Source organism: Pan troglodytes, chromosome 15, assembly GCF_028858775.2.
Source record: "Pan troglodytes isolate AG18354 chromosome 15, NHGRI_mPanTro3-v2.0_pri, whole genome shotgun sequence".
In the NCBI taxonomy this organism is placed as follows: domain Eukaryota; kingdom Metazoa; phylum Chordata; class Mammalia; order Primates; family Hominidae; genus Pan; species Pan troglodytes.
The window spans coordinates 90,172,007-90,187,561 of NC_072413.2; the positions used below are offsets into that span (position 1 = coordinate 90,172,007).

Genomic DNA, 15,555 nt, shown 5'->3' on the forward strand with positions numbered 1-15,555 from the left:
TTCTCAAATGAAGACTTTGTTTTAGCTTCAATTACTTCAGAAAATATAAATTTTAAAAATGACTATGAGATAAATCATGAACTCAGTGGAATTTTCAGATGAGATGGGGCACGTTCAGGGTGGTATGACTGTAGACGGAATTTTCAGATCTTTGTTATTTAGAAGCAAGTATAGGTATAACGTAGACTATCAACTGATATCTGCAAATAATTTGGTTAAAAAGAAATTTGATTGTAGTATTTGTTGCTGTAGGATTATAAATGTCAAATATCATTGTAAACATTTCTATATTTTTAGAAATATCTTGGGTGGCCTGAAACAGAAGTGAGGAAATCAATTTTTTAAGGTGAGCCATTTGGCTTTTTAAAAAAATTGAGGTTCAACTTACATACCATAAAGTTCACTCTTCTAAAGTGTACAATTCATTGGTGTTAGTATATTTACAGAGTTGTACAACTATTACCACTATATAATCCCAGAACACTTTCATCACTCCAAAAAGAAACACCATACCCACTACCAGTCACTCCTCATGCCCCCTTCCTATGACCCCTGGCAGCCATTAATCTACTTTGTCTCCTTGAATTTGCATTTTCTGGACATTTCATAAAAATTGAATAATACAATATATGAACTTTTATGTTTGACTTCTTTCACTTAGCATAATGTTTTCAGAGTGCATCACTGTTGTAACATGTATCAGTACCCTTTTTGTGACTGAATATTATTCCACCGAATGGATATACCACATTTTACTTAACCATTCAACCGTTGATGTACATTTGAGTTGATTCCAAATTTTGGCTATTAAGAATGCTGCTCTGAACATTCATGTGCAAGTTTTTTTTTTTTTGTATGTACATATGTTTTCAATTTTCTTGGATATATATCTAAGAATTAGAATTGCTGGAGCATACAGTAATTCTGCTTAACCTTTTGAGGAGCTGCCAGGCTGTTTTCCAAAGTGGCTACAACATTTTGCATTTCCACCAGCATGTGTTTGAGGGTTCCATTTTCCCCTCATTCTTGACAACATTTATTACTCCCTTTTTAAATTTTAGTCATCATAGTGTGGGTGAAGAAGTGTCTCACTGAGGTTTTGATTTGCATTTCCTTAATGACTGATGATGTGGAGCCTCTTTCCATGTGCTTATTGACTTTTTATATATTTTGGAGTAATATCTGTTCATATCCTTTGTCCATTTTCAATTTGTTTATCTTTATGTTCATATCCTTTGTCCATTTTCAATTTGTTTATCTTTACTGTTGAGATGTAAGAGTTTTTTAATATATTTTCTGGATACTAAACCATTATATATTGATTTGTAAATATTTTATTCCATTCTGTGGCTTGTCTTTTCACTTTCTTCATAGTGTAATTTGAAGCACAAAAGTTTTTAATTTTGATAAAGTCCAATTTGTTTTTTTCCCTTCAGTTCTTTGTGCTTGGTTTTATATCTTTTTTTTTTTTTTTTTGAGATGGAGTCTCGCTTTGTCACCCAGGCTGGAGTGCAGTGGCGCGATCTCAGCTCACTGCAACCTCTGCTTCCCAGATTAAAGGGATTCTCCTGCCTCAGCCTCCTGAGTACTGGGATTACAGGCACCCACCACCATGCCTGGCTAAATTTTTGTATTTTTAGTAAAGACATGGTTTTGCCATGTTGGCCAGGCTGGTCCTGAACTCCTAACCTCAAGTGATCCACCAACCTTGGCCCCCAAAAGTGCTGGGATTACAAGTGTGAGCCACCTTGCCTGGACTTGGTTTTATATCTTAAAAGCTATTCCTTCATTCAAAGTCATGAAGGTTTACACTTAATTTTTTTCTATCTAAAAAACCATTGCTTCATCTAAAGTCGTGAAGATTTACATTCTTTTTTTTTCTAACAGTTTTACAGTTTAGGCTCTTATAGTTAGGTCTTTCATTTATTTTGAATTATTATCATTATTATTATTATTATTTTCTTTTTGAGGCAGGGTCTCTGTCACGCAGGCTTGTGTGCATTGGTGCAATCACAGCTCACTGCAGCTTCAGCCTTCTGGCCTCAAGCAGTCCTCCCACCTCAGCCTCCCAAGTAGCTGAGATTACAAGTGTGTGCCACCATGCCTGACTAATTTTTAAAATTTTTTTGTGAAGACAGGTTCTCACTCTGTTGCCCAAGCTGGTCATCTCAAACTTCCAGACTCAAACAATCCTCCCACTTTGGTTGCCCAAAGTGCTGGGATTACAGGCATGAGTCACCATTCCTGGCATTAATTTTTGTATATGGTGTGAGGTAGGGGTCCAGTTTCATTTTTTTGCATGTGGATATCCAGTTGTCCCAGCATCATTTGTTGAAAAGACTATTTCTTCATTGATTTTTTTCTGCCACCCCTGTTTAAAATCAGTTGCCCATGAGTGTATGGGTTTGTTCCTGGACTTGAAATTATGTTTCACTGATCTATATATCTATGCTAGTACCACATGTCTTCATTACTGTAGCTTTGTAGTAACTTTTGAAATTGGGGAAGTGTGAGTTCCCCAAGTTTAGTTCTCCTTCAGGATTGTTTTGGCTATTCTGGGTCTCTTGCATTTTCATGTGAGTTTAGATTCTGCTTATCGATTTCTTTTTTTCTTTTTTTTTTTTTCTTGAGACAGCATCTTGCTTTGTCACCCAGGCTGGAGTGCTGTGGCTCAATCTCAGCTCACTGCAACCTCCACCTCCTGGGTTCGAGAGATTCTCCTGCCTCAGCCTCCAGAGTAGTTAGGACTACAGGCACATGCCACCATGCCAGGCTAATTTTTGTATTTTTAATAGAGATGAGGTTTCATCATGCTGGCCAGGCTGGTCTCGAACTCCTGACATCAAGTAATCTGGCTGCCTCAGCCTCCCAAAGTGCTGGGATTACAGTCGTGAGCCACCATACTCAGCCTAAGATTCAGCTTACCAATTTCTGCAAAAAAGCCCACTCGTTTTTAATAGGAGGTAAAAAGCAGTTGACATTTATAACTTAGAGTCTTTTAATGTTAGTGCTGAAAGGGACTAGAGAACTCATCTAATTCAACCCATTTATTTTAGTATTGAATGAATGGCCCTGTGCAAGGAAAGGGATTTGCTTGAGATCCACACAGCTGTTTAAAGGCAGAGTTGGGATTGGAACCAAGTCTTAGAGAATCCATTGTTGCTTCTACACTGCATTATTGCTTTGGTTCCCTAGTGTACATTCACTTTGCTTAGGAGTAATATGTTCAGTTTATCTTCTCTAAGAATGGCAGCTGTTATTTAGGACAATGGCATGCTGAGAAATAGATTGATTTCTATTCTATACTGTGTCCAGTAAAGGTCGGGGGAGAAAGAGTAAATCTTATCTTCTTCTGTACTTTTCTTTGATTAATGTAAGAGTCTAGAGTTTTATCAGAAGATTATTGTCCTTTAAAATATTGATGGACTGATTATCACTTAAAGGGTATAAACAGTGGGTAGTAATTCAGTGATTGAGAGGTTGATTGCAGGTTTTTTTTTTTCTGGTAACCATAGAATGAATGTAGAATGAATTTGGATTCAATAATGGGAACTAAGGTCAGGCGTGGTGGCTCACACCTGTAATCCCAGCACTTTGGGAGGCCGAGGCGGGTGGATCACCTGAGGTCAGAAGTTCCAGACCAGCCTGGCCAACATGGTGAAACCTCATCTCTACTAAAAATACAAAAAATTAGTCAGGTGTGGTGGCGGGTGCCTGTAATCCCAGCTACTTGGGAGGCTGAGGCAGTAGAATCGCTTGAACCCGGGAGGCAGAAGTTGCAGTGAGCCAAGATCATGCCACTGTACTCCATCCTGGGCGACAGAGCGCAACTCTGTCTCCAAAAAAAAAAAAAAAAAAAAAAAGGGCAGGGGGAGTGGCTAGAGAAGGAACATTCAAATCTTCCCACTTGGGCAGGTTCCAAGCAAATGTTTATTTTTTTACCTCCTCTTTGGTTTTTGTCTCACTTGAAACACTTTGTGTTTATGGGAAAATACCAAAAATTACCAAAATTTAAAAACCCAGGGCTTTGCTGGAAGTGAGAGTATCTTCTTGGCTTTTCCCTTTTCCTCCCCACCACTATACGCACATGCACACATAGCTCTATTTTTTGGTGCTTTTCATTCATTATTCACTCCATTTCATTTTAGCTCTTGAAGTCAAAATGGGATTCCAAAGAGCAAAATAGAAGTTTGAAGAGTTTGAAATCTCTCCTCGTGGCTGGACGCCGTGGCTCACACCTGTGATCCCAGCACTTTGGGAGGCCAAGGCAGGCATACTGCTTGAACTCAGGAGTTCAAGACCAGCCTGGGGAACATGGTAAAGCCCTGTCTCTACAAAAAATAGAAAAATTAGCTGGGCGTGGTGGCTGTAGTCCCAGCTATTTGGGAGGCTGAGGTGGGAGGATCACTTGAGCCTGGGGAGGTTGAGACACTGAGTCTTGAATGAATGAATCCATCTCTCTTTGTCTCTCCATATAGTCAAAGAGAACCAAAAGTGTATGTGCTTTTTTTGTGAAATTGTTAAGGATTCCATGATCCTACTAAAATTTTTGATAGTGATAATTTCAAGTGGAGAATATATAAAGGATTCGTGAGGCCTTCCTACCTCATTCTCTGAGGTTATATTGACTTTAATATCCAATGTATCATAGGTGTTTTCTTTTTTCTCTGACAATTGTTATGTTAAAAACAAAAAGAACCACATACTGTACATTCAAAACTATCAGACGTAACTCTGTGGGAAACTTTATTCCAAGGGTGCTGCCACTGCCCTTGTTTTAAATATTTTTGGAACTTCATTTCTCTTCAGGTCTATTTAATAAGCTTGTTAGGAATATTGTAAATTATTTTAGAAACACATTGTGGTCTTGGCCTCATGTGGCATTGCCACTTGTTACTACATGACCCCCCCACACCCCCTAAAAAAGAAAAAGGACTTTAAAAACCCTCTCAGGACAAACATTTGCTACCGTGGTTGATTTTTTAATTTTACATTAACTATTTAATATCAAACTATAACTAAAATACAAGTAGTGGAATTATACTTTTATAAAGTATCAAATTATGTAGATAATGACGAAGTTATAAGGTTACTATAATTTCCAACTTCACCCATAGGTCATGGTATAGTTGAAATTTCATATTTAAATATCAAAACATAAATGTCTAAAGAGATTGTGTAAATTCTTTATCAGTTATAAGGAAAAACCAAATTCAAATTCTCAAGGTTTTTCTTATATGTGATTTTTTTTTTTTTTTTTTTTTTTTTGAGACAAACTTGCAGGGAGAGAATTATGTGGCATGAGGAGGATTGAGAATGTTGTTCATTTTATCTAATTACTGCCTATTAAGAAAAGCTTCACATTTATTTCAACTATTCTATTGAATACTTTTACCTAAGATAATGAAACCGTTAAGTAGAGATTTTTCTAATAGTATAAAAATCAGTGTAGGCCCAGCACAGTGGTTCACACCTGTAATCCCAGCACCTTGGGAGGCTAAAGGCAGGAGGATTGCTTGAGCTCAGGAGTTTGAGACCAACCTGGGCAACATAGTGAGAACTCATCTCTATTAAAAATCAGAAAAATTAGCCAGGTGTGGTGGCTCATGCCTGTAGTCCCAGTTACTCAGGAGGCTGAGGCAGGAGGATCCCTTGAGATTGAGGCTTCAGTGAGCTAATGATCACGCCACTGCACTCCAGCCTGGGTGACAGAGTGAGACCCTGTCTCAAAAACAACAAAAATCTCAGTGTGACAAATTCCTAACAGCTCAAATACTACTTGTCTTATTTGTTAACTATTTTGAAATAATTTTAAACTTACAGAAAAGTAGAATAGTTCAAAAGATCCTGTATATCCTTCCCCTAGATTCTTCTATTGTTAACATCTTGCCATATTTTCCATACCACTCTCTAGCTATGTATTCACATTATTTTTTGAACTGTTTGTTACTAAGTTGCAATTGTGATGTCCCATTGGTACTAAATACTTAAGTGTATACTTTTTAAAAACAAGGACACTCCTACATAACCACGGTACTTAAAATCAGGAAACCAGCATTGATAAAATTCTACCATTTGATCCACGAACCCCATTCAAATGTTGCCATTTACTCCAAAAATATCCTTACAATAACCCTTTCCTTTTTTGGTCCACAGTCCAATCAGGATGAAGCACGCATTTAGTTACATTTTCCCTTTAGTCTTCCTCAATCTGGAGTGGTTCCTTGGTTTTTCCTTTTTTGTGACCTTGACATTTTTGAAGAATGCAGGCCAGGTACTTTGTAGAATGATGTGCACTTTGGGTTTGTCTGATATTTCCTCAAGATTAGATTCAGGTTGTGAATTTTTGGCAGGAATACCAGAGAGGTGATGCTGTCTTCTTCTCTGCATTGTATCAGGAGGCACATCATGTCAATTTTTTCCATTACTGGTGATGTTAATTTTTAACAGTTGGTTACGATGTTTTCAAGATTTCTCCACTGTTAAGTTAGTATTTTCTCCACTTGTATTTGTTTTTTGGTATAAACTTAAAAAGTACAGCATGATGTTTTGGTATATGTATCCATAGTGAAATGATTATTACAGGTACTTATTAATTAATGAGGAATTACGTATTTTGTGGGTAGCTATTTTGAGACTGTCAATATCCTATTTCTCAAAATTTTACCCTTTACTTTTAGCATCCATTGATGATCCTTGTCTGGATCAGTTATAGCCAAATGGTAGTTTTCTTTTCTTTTCTTTTCTTTTGAGACAGTGTCTTGCTCTGTTGCCCAGGCTACAGTGCAGTGATGAGATCATAGCCCACTGCAGCCTCAAACTCCTGGGCTCAAGCCATTCTCCCCTCAGCTTTTGGAGTTAGCTGGGACTACAGGCATGCATCACCACACCCAGATTATTTTTAAAGTTTTTGTAGAAATGGGGTCTCTTCTTCCCCATTTATTCAATATTTATATCAGTATAGAACATGGGTTCCTGTTTTATCATCTGTAAGTTATGATTTATTTTGATGCCCCCATTGTCCAAGATTTGACTAGCGAGAGCACTTTCCAGCTAGCTCCTGTGTCCTTTGGACATACCCCATGGTTCATTGAGCACTTCCTTGCTTTCTGGCACCACAAGATGTTCCAGGCTCGTCTTTTATTTTCCCTACCCCGCTCCTGACATCAGCCATTTCTCCAAAGAGTCCTGGTTCATATTAGTGGAGAATGGTATTTAAAACCAAGATCCAGATGCTAAAGGCTGTGCTCATTGCCCCTGTGCTAGCATTGCCACTGTGCGTTCTCCCAGTGGACAAATTTGGAAATATATGCGTCTATGCTTGTTACCTCATCCATCCATATATATATTAAAAACAAGTACACACTGATACCTATTTCACATCTACTCCACAGAGTTTATTCTAGTCTTCTCCCTTTCCACAATTGTATCTTCTCTACCCTATATTTAAAAACTGGACTTCCAAAGTCTTCAATACATTGGCTTATTTGTTCATTTTCCCTGTGATTAACCAACCTCCTGACCACGTGGCTGTCTCCTTTGCTCCATCTCTGCCCCTCACCCCCTACCGTACATCACTGCTGTGAGGACCGAGTTTCCTCCCTTTCCTCGATCCATGACAGCACCTGCCAGTTGAACCCCACAGTGGGAATTTTAAAGAAGGCACTTTTGGCTCAGATGGCAGTGCCAAAACAGGCATTCCAATTCACATGGTGCTCTAGCAATTGTGAAATAAACAGATTCTGAAGGTCTGTCCTGGACTGTGTATAGTCTTTGGGTTTTTGTCTTGCTTATTTTGTTAAAATGTTTTCCTGATGACTTTCTATTCTATAGTTAAGCCTTATACATAATGTTCAAGCAGGCGTCAGACGAAATAATGATCATTGTGGAGAGGAGTTAGGAAGGAAAAGATGAAAAGGAAGGTGTAAATCCAGTATTGAGAGGAGAAATGGGTACGGCAGGAGTAGCCGTCTGAATCCAAAATGCTGTCTAAGCCAGGACACATTCACAGTTAGAGATCTTAAGTAATGTATTAATATTATTTTATACTTGTCCTTGCAAAAACAAAACAAAACAAAACAAAACTGCCTGTCAGTTCATTTGGATCATCCACCCACTTAACTCTTAAGTTTTAGGAGTGTCAGGACCAAGTTAGCTGTATTGAGTGCTGAGGTGTCCTTTTATTAAACAGTCAGCTATTCAATCTTAATAATTTGTAGTGGGAGGAATAATATGCCCCTGGACAAATAATTCCTTGGAAAGCTCAGGTTGGAGTCCAATTACGTAACAGCTGTGGGCAACCTGCATAATAATCATTCGAACTTATCTCTACCTGTGGGAAAATGGAGTCTTTGGCCATAATTATTTCCATTTCAGAGATTTGGTTCACCTAATGGGAATAATTGCTCAAGTGCCCTTTTTCTAAAAAATAACTGAGCACTTAGCAGCAGTAGGTGTCACGGAGTATTTTCTACCTACCAAATGCTGTGGTAAGCACTTCACATGCATTGTCTTATTTAATCATGACAGTTGTGGGCAGTTTGGGTACTGTTATTTCCACTTACAGATGAGGAAACTGAGGCTTATAGTCGTTGGTAGTCCTCCACTTCTCACACATGATACGCATTACAGTGTGTAGTGGTTTTGACATATCAGTTCTTCAGTTTTGAGCAAAAGAAACAATCTCTAGCTAACTTAGGAAAAAAGGGTTTATTGGGACAGTAACCACAGGTAGCTCTTTGGATCCAGGCAGCAGGCCCAATAGTCTTTTCTTTGAGACACAGTCTCACTCTCTTGTCCAGGCGGGAATGCAGTGGAACAAACATGGCTCACTGCAGCCTCAACCTCCTGGGCTCAAGTGATCCTCTCACCTTAGCCTGTCGAGTAGCTGGGACTACAAGCATGTACCACCATGCTCAGCTAATATATATATATATATATATATATATATATATATATTTTTTTTTTGAGATAGAGTCTCACTCTGTTGCCCAGGCCGGAGTGCAGTGGCACCAATCTTGGCGCACTGCAACTTCCGCCTCCTGGGTTCAAGCGATTCTTCTGCCTCAGCCTCCTGAGTAGCTGGGACTACAAGTGTGCACCACCATGCCCTGCTAATTTTTGTATTTTTAGTATTTTAGTAGAGATGGGGTTTCGCCATGTTGGCCAGACTGGTCTTGAACTCCTGACCTCAGTTGATCCACTGTGCCTGGCCTAATTATTGTATTTTTTGTAGAGACTTGAGTCTCACCATGTGGCCCAGTTGGTCTCAAACTCCTGGGCTGAGTGATCCTGCTGCCTCGGCCTCTCAGTGTGCTGGGTTACTGGTGTGAGCCACTGTGGCCTCCCCCAGTAGGCTTTCAAGGCATTCCTGAGGGAATGAATCAGGTCCCTCCATGTATAATGTCATGAGGGAAATCCAGCCTGGCTTTTGTCATGGCTAGAGAGATGAACATCCTGATTGTTAGTCTTAACCAGGATTAGACACAGATAGGGGGACTCTAAGAATTTAAGGATCTATTACGAAAAGGTGGAAGAATGGATGCTGGGAGGCAAAAAATAAATACTAACTCTGTGGATGTAGTCCTAAGAGTGCAGGCTCTGGAGTCAGGGGCTTCAAATGCCAGGGCCACCACTTTCTGTGTGGATCAGGCCAGTCACTTTATATCTTAGCATGTCGAATATATGGGGATGGTCATCATAGCACTTCCTAGGGTCATGTGAGGACTAAATGATGTGAACCGTGCAAAGTAGTAGAGTGTGGCACACAGCACCTTAATATATGTTAACAATTATTAATTGCCTCATTCTGTCTTTAGTACATCTCCTAAGGCTAGGTATCATCTCCATTTTTGCAATTTAAAGAAGCTTGCTCTTGGGGCAGGGGGTCCAAGTGGCTTTTTCAGTCACGCAGCTGACCACTGGTGAATCAGTACCTTTACCATGCTATGTTACCTACCAATAAGTGCTCTAGTATTTATCCTTTTAGCTTGTAGATAAGAATCCTTTAAGATAACTTCCAATGTATTATAATTTCCTCTAGATAACAGTGGAATTTATACCATATGACCTAATAGAGGTCTAACACATTTTTATCTTTAGACATTTTCTAAGACAGTTTTTTTTTTTTTGAGATAGAATCTTGCTATGTTGCCCAGGCTGGAGTGCAGTGGCACAATTTTGGCTCAGTGCAACCTCCACCTCCTGGGTTCAAGCGATTCTCGTGCCTCAGCCTCCCGAGTAGCTGGGATTACAGGCACCCGCCACCACACCCGGCTAATTTTTTGTAGTTTTAGTGGAGATGGGGTTTCACTGTGCTGGCCAGACTGGTCTCGAACTCCTGACCTCAGGTGATCCGCCTGCCTCAGCCTCCCAAACTGCTGGGATTACAGGTGTGAGTCAACATGCCTGGCCCTAAGACAATTTAAATACAGCAAACTTTCTGGTTTGGTCAATGTGGTAATGCATGAATCTAGAGATACTGAATCTTATCTTTACTGCTGATTTTATGCTATTTCCCATAGAATAGCAGAAAACAAGTATCCCTTAGTCAAAAATAAGAAAATCCACAGGCTGTATGAGAATCTTATAACATGTTTATCCAGGAATGCTTATATGTTGGTTCCAAAGAGTCATTGAACAATTTCTCATAAAATCTTTGGATAAGAGGGAGAGATGAGGGTTGGGTAGGGATTTAATGAAGTGGGTGTCTAACCCTTCCAAAGCTGTTTTCAAAGGTTGCTCATTGATGGATCTATGCTGGTGTGAAATCACAGTTTCTGTCCTCATTTTACCTTATGTGACATTTTAATAAATTTCTGATTTGAGGATATTGGTGGCAGGTTAAGAAAATTTGCAAATGACCTGCCACTGGAAGAAGTAGCTCTTGTATGAGAAGACAAAGTTGGTACCAAAAGGGATCCTGACAAATTTGGACAATGGGCTAAACCTAATAAAATGAAATGTCACCTGTCTTTCTAAACCAATGGTACAAAATAATGGAGAGATAAAGTCTAGAATTTTAGGTTTTACAAAAAAGGTTTTGTTGGACTATAAGCTGAGTATAAAGATAGCAGCCGAAAAAGGTAAAGGACTTAGGGCCACATTACTAAGAAACGAACAGACTCTGTAATTGCTAACACACTGTTTAAAATAAAGGTCGTGGTGGTGCTGCTTCATTCTACTGGTAAGAAAGACCCTGAATAAAGCCCTTCCTTCAGGAAACACTCTCTCTTCCTTTATTTTACTTTCCACTCTAACGAGTAGTACATGCACATTATGGAAAATTTAGAAGGCATAGAAAAACCAACAGGAAAGTGCAACTAAATGTAGTACTTTTATCATTTTGTTGTATCTCCATCTTTTTTTCTGCGAAATGTTTATATAATATGTATATAATTTTGTATCATGTCTTTAAAAAAATCTTCCATGTTTATAAACATTTTTTGTCTTTAAAACATCTTTTAATGGCTGCAAATACTCCATCATGTGGCTATATCGTTATTTATTCAGTTCTCTTCAATTTTTGGATGGTTTCCAATTTTTTCTCTAATCTGAAATGCAGACATTTGTGAATAAAATTATGCTTCATGGTGGATACTAGCAAATCATTGCAAATAGGGTAAATCCCGCTTCTTTTTCTTTTTCTTTTTTCTTTTCTTTTTTTTTTGAGATAGGGTCTCACTCTGTCATCCAGACTGGAGTGCAGTGGCTCAATCTGGGCTCACTGCAACCTCTACCTCCCGTGCTCAAGTGATCCTCCCACTTCAGCCTCCTGGGTAGCTGGGACTATAGGTGTGCATCACCAAGACTGGCTGATTTTTGCATTTATTTATTTATTTATTTTTAGAGATGGAGTTTTGCCATGTTGCCCAAGCTGGTCTCGAACTCCTGGGCTCAAGCGATCTGCCCACCTCAGCCTCCCAAAGTGCTGGGATTATAAGTGTGAGCCACTGTGCCCAGCCCCTGAGTCCCACTTTTTAGTAACATTAATAATGGACTTAGGCCCAGAGGGGAGAAACTAGCTTGTTGAAGGACGTGGAAACAATAACAAATAGGAAGTAAGGGTATTTGATTTAGGTTGGAGTAGGCAGTAGGGTTCATTTTTGGAAGAGAGAGAACCTTATGAAGGAATGAGCTCAGGGTCACTAAAAGCATCCACGAAGCTGATCAGGTAAATTGCAGCATTCCTTCATGCCCAGTCATGCCCTGGCTTTCTGTGTTCTACATGTAGTAAACTCTCTTTCTTTGGGAAAGAGGAGGTAAGTCTTCAACATTTACCAACTAAATGAGAGCATCAGTAGTCTACCACCGTCATCCCCAAATACATCACTGCTTGAAGAATTTGCTTCCTGTGCCAGCATCTTATAAGTTAATTATCTCCATTTGCCTTTCCTCCTCCTATTTTTTAAAGAAGGTTTCTTTCTCTCTCTCATAAAACTTATGAGACCATATTAGACCCTGATCAGCCGGGGAAAGACAGAACAAGGTTTTAAAAGATTTGTTAGAACTGTCACTTTCCTCATTACCTTATTGCTAATTATTATTACTATTTTTTGAGACAGCATTTCACTCTTGTCACCCAGGCTGGAAGGCAACAGCACAATCTTGGCTCACTGCAACCTCTGCCTCCCGAATTCAAGCGATTCTCCTACCTCAGCCTCCTGAGTAGTTGGGATTATAGGTGTCTGCCATGATGCCCAGCTAATTTTTGTATTTTCAGTAGAGACGGGGTTTTGCCATGTTGGCCAGGCTGGTCTCAAACTCCTGACCTCAGGTGATCTGACTGCCTCAGGCTCCCAAAGTGCTGGGATTACAGGTGTGAGCCACCGCACCCAGCCCTAATTATTATTTAATATGTTTCACAATGGGAACAAGCAGGGCTGTTGTGGAACTGTCCAAAACTCACCCATAGGCTTTAGCCTCAAGCAGACATCCCAAGAAATGCCAGTGCTCACGTTTTGGGTGAATTCTTCATTCTATAACTTAGGTTTCCTTGGATGTGAGGCCAGTGTCAGCTTAGTTAGCTCTGGAGTGCTCTCAAAGGATTAACTTCTACTGGCAATTCCATGGAAATCAAAGGACAGCAAATGCATTGTAAGCCATGTGATAGGGCACATTATACATTCTTTAATACACTAGGCCCAGTGTTTCCATTTAGTTGCTGGCCTAGACTGAAGAGCACTATTACTGAGCACTTACAATGCATCGTATACTTACCATCCATTACTTTGGTTTAATCCTTTGCTAGTAGCCCATGCCAGATCTAACCAGTTATCCCCACTATACAGATGAGTAAGTGAAGACCCAGAGAGGCTGAGCATTTCTCTGGGTATCAGTCACTAGTAAATAAGAGCCATAGCCAGGATATGGATTCGAATATTTGTGTATTCCAAAGTTCACACTCTTGGGCTATGATAGTTAAGGTTTTCAAGGGAGTAACTACAATTGTAGACCTAATGTGGCAATAAATAGGCATTCAAAAAAGAGGAATCATTTGTATAGATTGAAAGGAGACTTATAAAACAAGACGAGTGTATTTCCTATACTTCTGAAAAGGAAACCTCCATGCTTCTCTGGTCGTTGGATTGAGAATTCAGGATCTTTTTATGTCTAGGGCTTTGACTTGCTTTTCCTCACCACCCTTTCAAAATAGAAACAATGGTCACCTTAGTTAAAGCTGGGGTTTAATCCAGAATTGCATGGTGTTTTCTTTGTTCTAAATGCTTTCACAGCGTGATGCTGCTCCACCTGTCCCGCTTCTGGAGCATTTTTCTACTGCTGTTAGAGCTACTCCAGACAGATGTAACATTTTGAGATCTCTGCCTTTGAAATAAAGTAGGGAAAGGACTAGTGCCAAATGCGAATTCAGAAACCAAGGAAACTTCCAGACTCAGCAAGGAGAGATGTACAAAACAATTAGTAGTGGGGTATTTGGAGTTGCTAACCTCAGCGTCCATTCTAATTCCCTTTCTGACCGTGAAGGCGTCAAAATAGCTAAGGAAGACAGGAAACCTAACATTTGGGCTTATTATATGGCAGATGCAGGGCTAGGCACATTATTACGGCATTGTTTGCAATAGCAAGCCCAACTACATTCATAAATAGGGGAGTAGTTGAGCTGATAATGTATATCTATATGCAGGATATCTAACACATTAAAAATAATTTAGATTGAGAGATGGATATTGCATACTACTCTGGAAAGATGTTTATGTTAAAATGACAGTAAGTTGCAGAATAACATATTTTCTTTTTTCTTTTTCTTTTTCTTTTTTTTTTGAGACAGGGTCTCACTCTGTCACCCAAACTGGAGTGCAGTGGTGTGATCTCGGCTCACTGCAACCTCCACCTCCCAGGCTCAAGCGATTCTCTGGCCTCAGCCTCCCGAGTAGCTGGGATTACAGGTACATGCCACTACTGCCTGGCTAATTTTTATATTTTTAGTAGAGACAGGGTTTCACCATGTTGGCCAGGCTGGTCTTGACAGAGTAATATATTTTCTAAAGATGTGTGTGAGGCTGAGTGCAGTGGCTCATATTTGTAATCCCAAAACTTTGGGAGGCCCAGGTGGGAGGGTCACTTGAGGACAGGAATTCAATACCAGCCTGAGCAACAAAGTGAGATGCCCATCTCAGAAAGAAAGAGAGAAAGGGAGAAAGGAAGGAAAGAAGGAAGGAAGGAAAGGAAGGCAGGAAGGAAAGAAGGAAGGAAGGGGAGGAGGGAAGTAAGGAAGGGGAGGAGGGAAGGAAGGAAGGGGAGGAGGGAAGGAAGGAAGGGGAGGAGGGAAGGAAGGAAGGGGAGGAGGGAAGGAAGGAAGGGGAGGAGGGAAGGAAGGAAAGGGAAGCAAGGAAGGAAGGAAAGGGAAACAAGGAAGGAAGAAAGAAAGGGAAAGAACCTATATATTTAAATGGCTGAGGAAAGATTCTAACCCAGGTCTGCATTAAAGATGAAAATTTTCCACATGTTCAATGAATTTTACTAATTCTTTTTCCTCAATGAGTACCTAAGCTGAAAGAAAATGATATGGATGTCACACGAAAATCCTTACCTCCTCTGTCCTCAGTGCCAGTATACAAGGGAGCTGAAGAGAGGCAGTAGAGGAGGTGATGGAGAAAGAGGGGAGGAAGAAGAATGAGCAGGAGGCAGAGGAGACTGCCTGGAGGCATTTCCCCCAGGGTTCCCCACTGCCTAGCCTTGCATGAAGTGGACCCCTGTCTCTGAGGACATCGCAATGTAGTCCAATCTATGCCCCTCTCATTTCCAATACATGATTCATTGCATTTTTAAAAGTCTGGACAAGTTCTGATATTAAATACGGTTTTACGTGAGATGATTTAAGAACATGTACACTTTCTTTGGCACCCAGTATTTAGGGTCTTGTAGGCCTTGGCTATCCAAAATGAATGGCAGTCATGGTGAGTGAGAACAGATGAGTACTTGGTGTAGAAAGAACACTGACTAGAGATTTGGAAGGCTTGATGCTCCCGCTTTCTATGGGATTAAATCTCTGCCGTCTCTGACTCATGGTTTATTTATCTGTAAAATGGACCTTGG

The 15,555-nt window shown here is 39.9% G+C and overlaps 1 long non-coding RNA gene across 1 annotated transcript; it reads left to right on the forward strand.

Moving 5' to 3' along the window:
* Positions 1 to 225: 225 nt before the first annotated feature.
* On the forward strand, positions 226 to 14,355 carry LOC134808316 (uncharacterized). The gene is made up of 3 exons (XR_010151014.1): positions 226 to 346; positions 4,149 to 4,317; positions 14,288 to 14,355. It is a non-coding gene; the product is annotated as an uncharacterized LOC134808316 (long non-coding RNA).
* Positions 14,356 to 15,555: the final 1,200 nt, after the last annotated feature.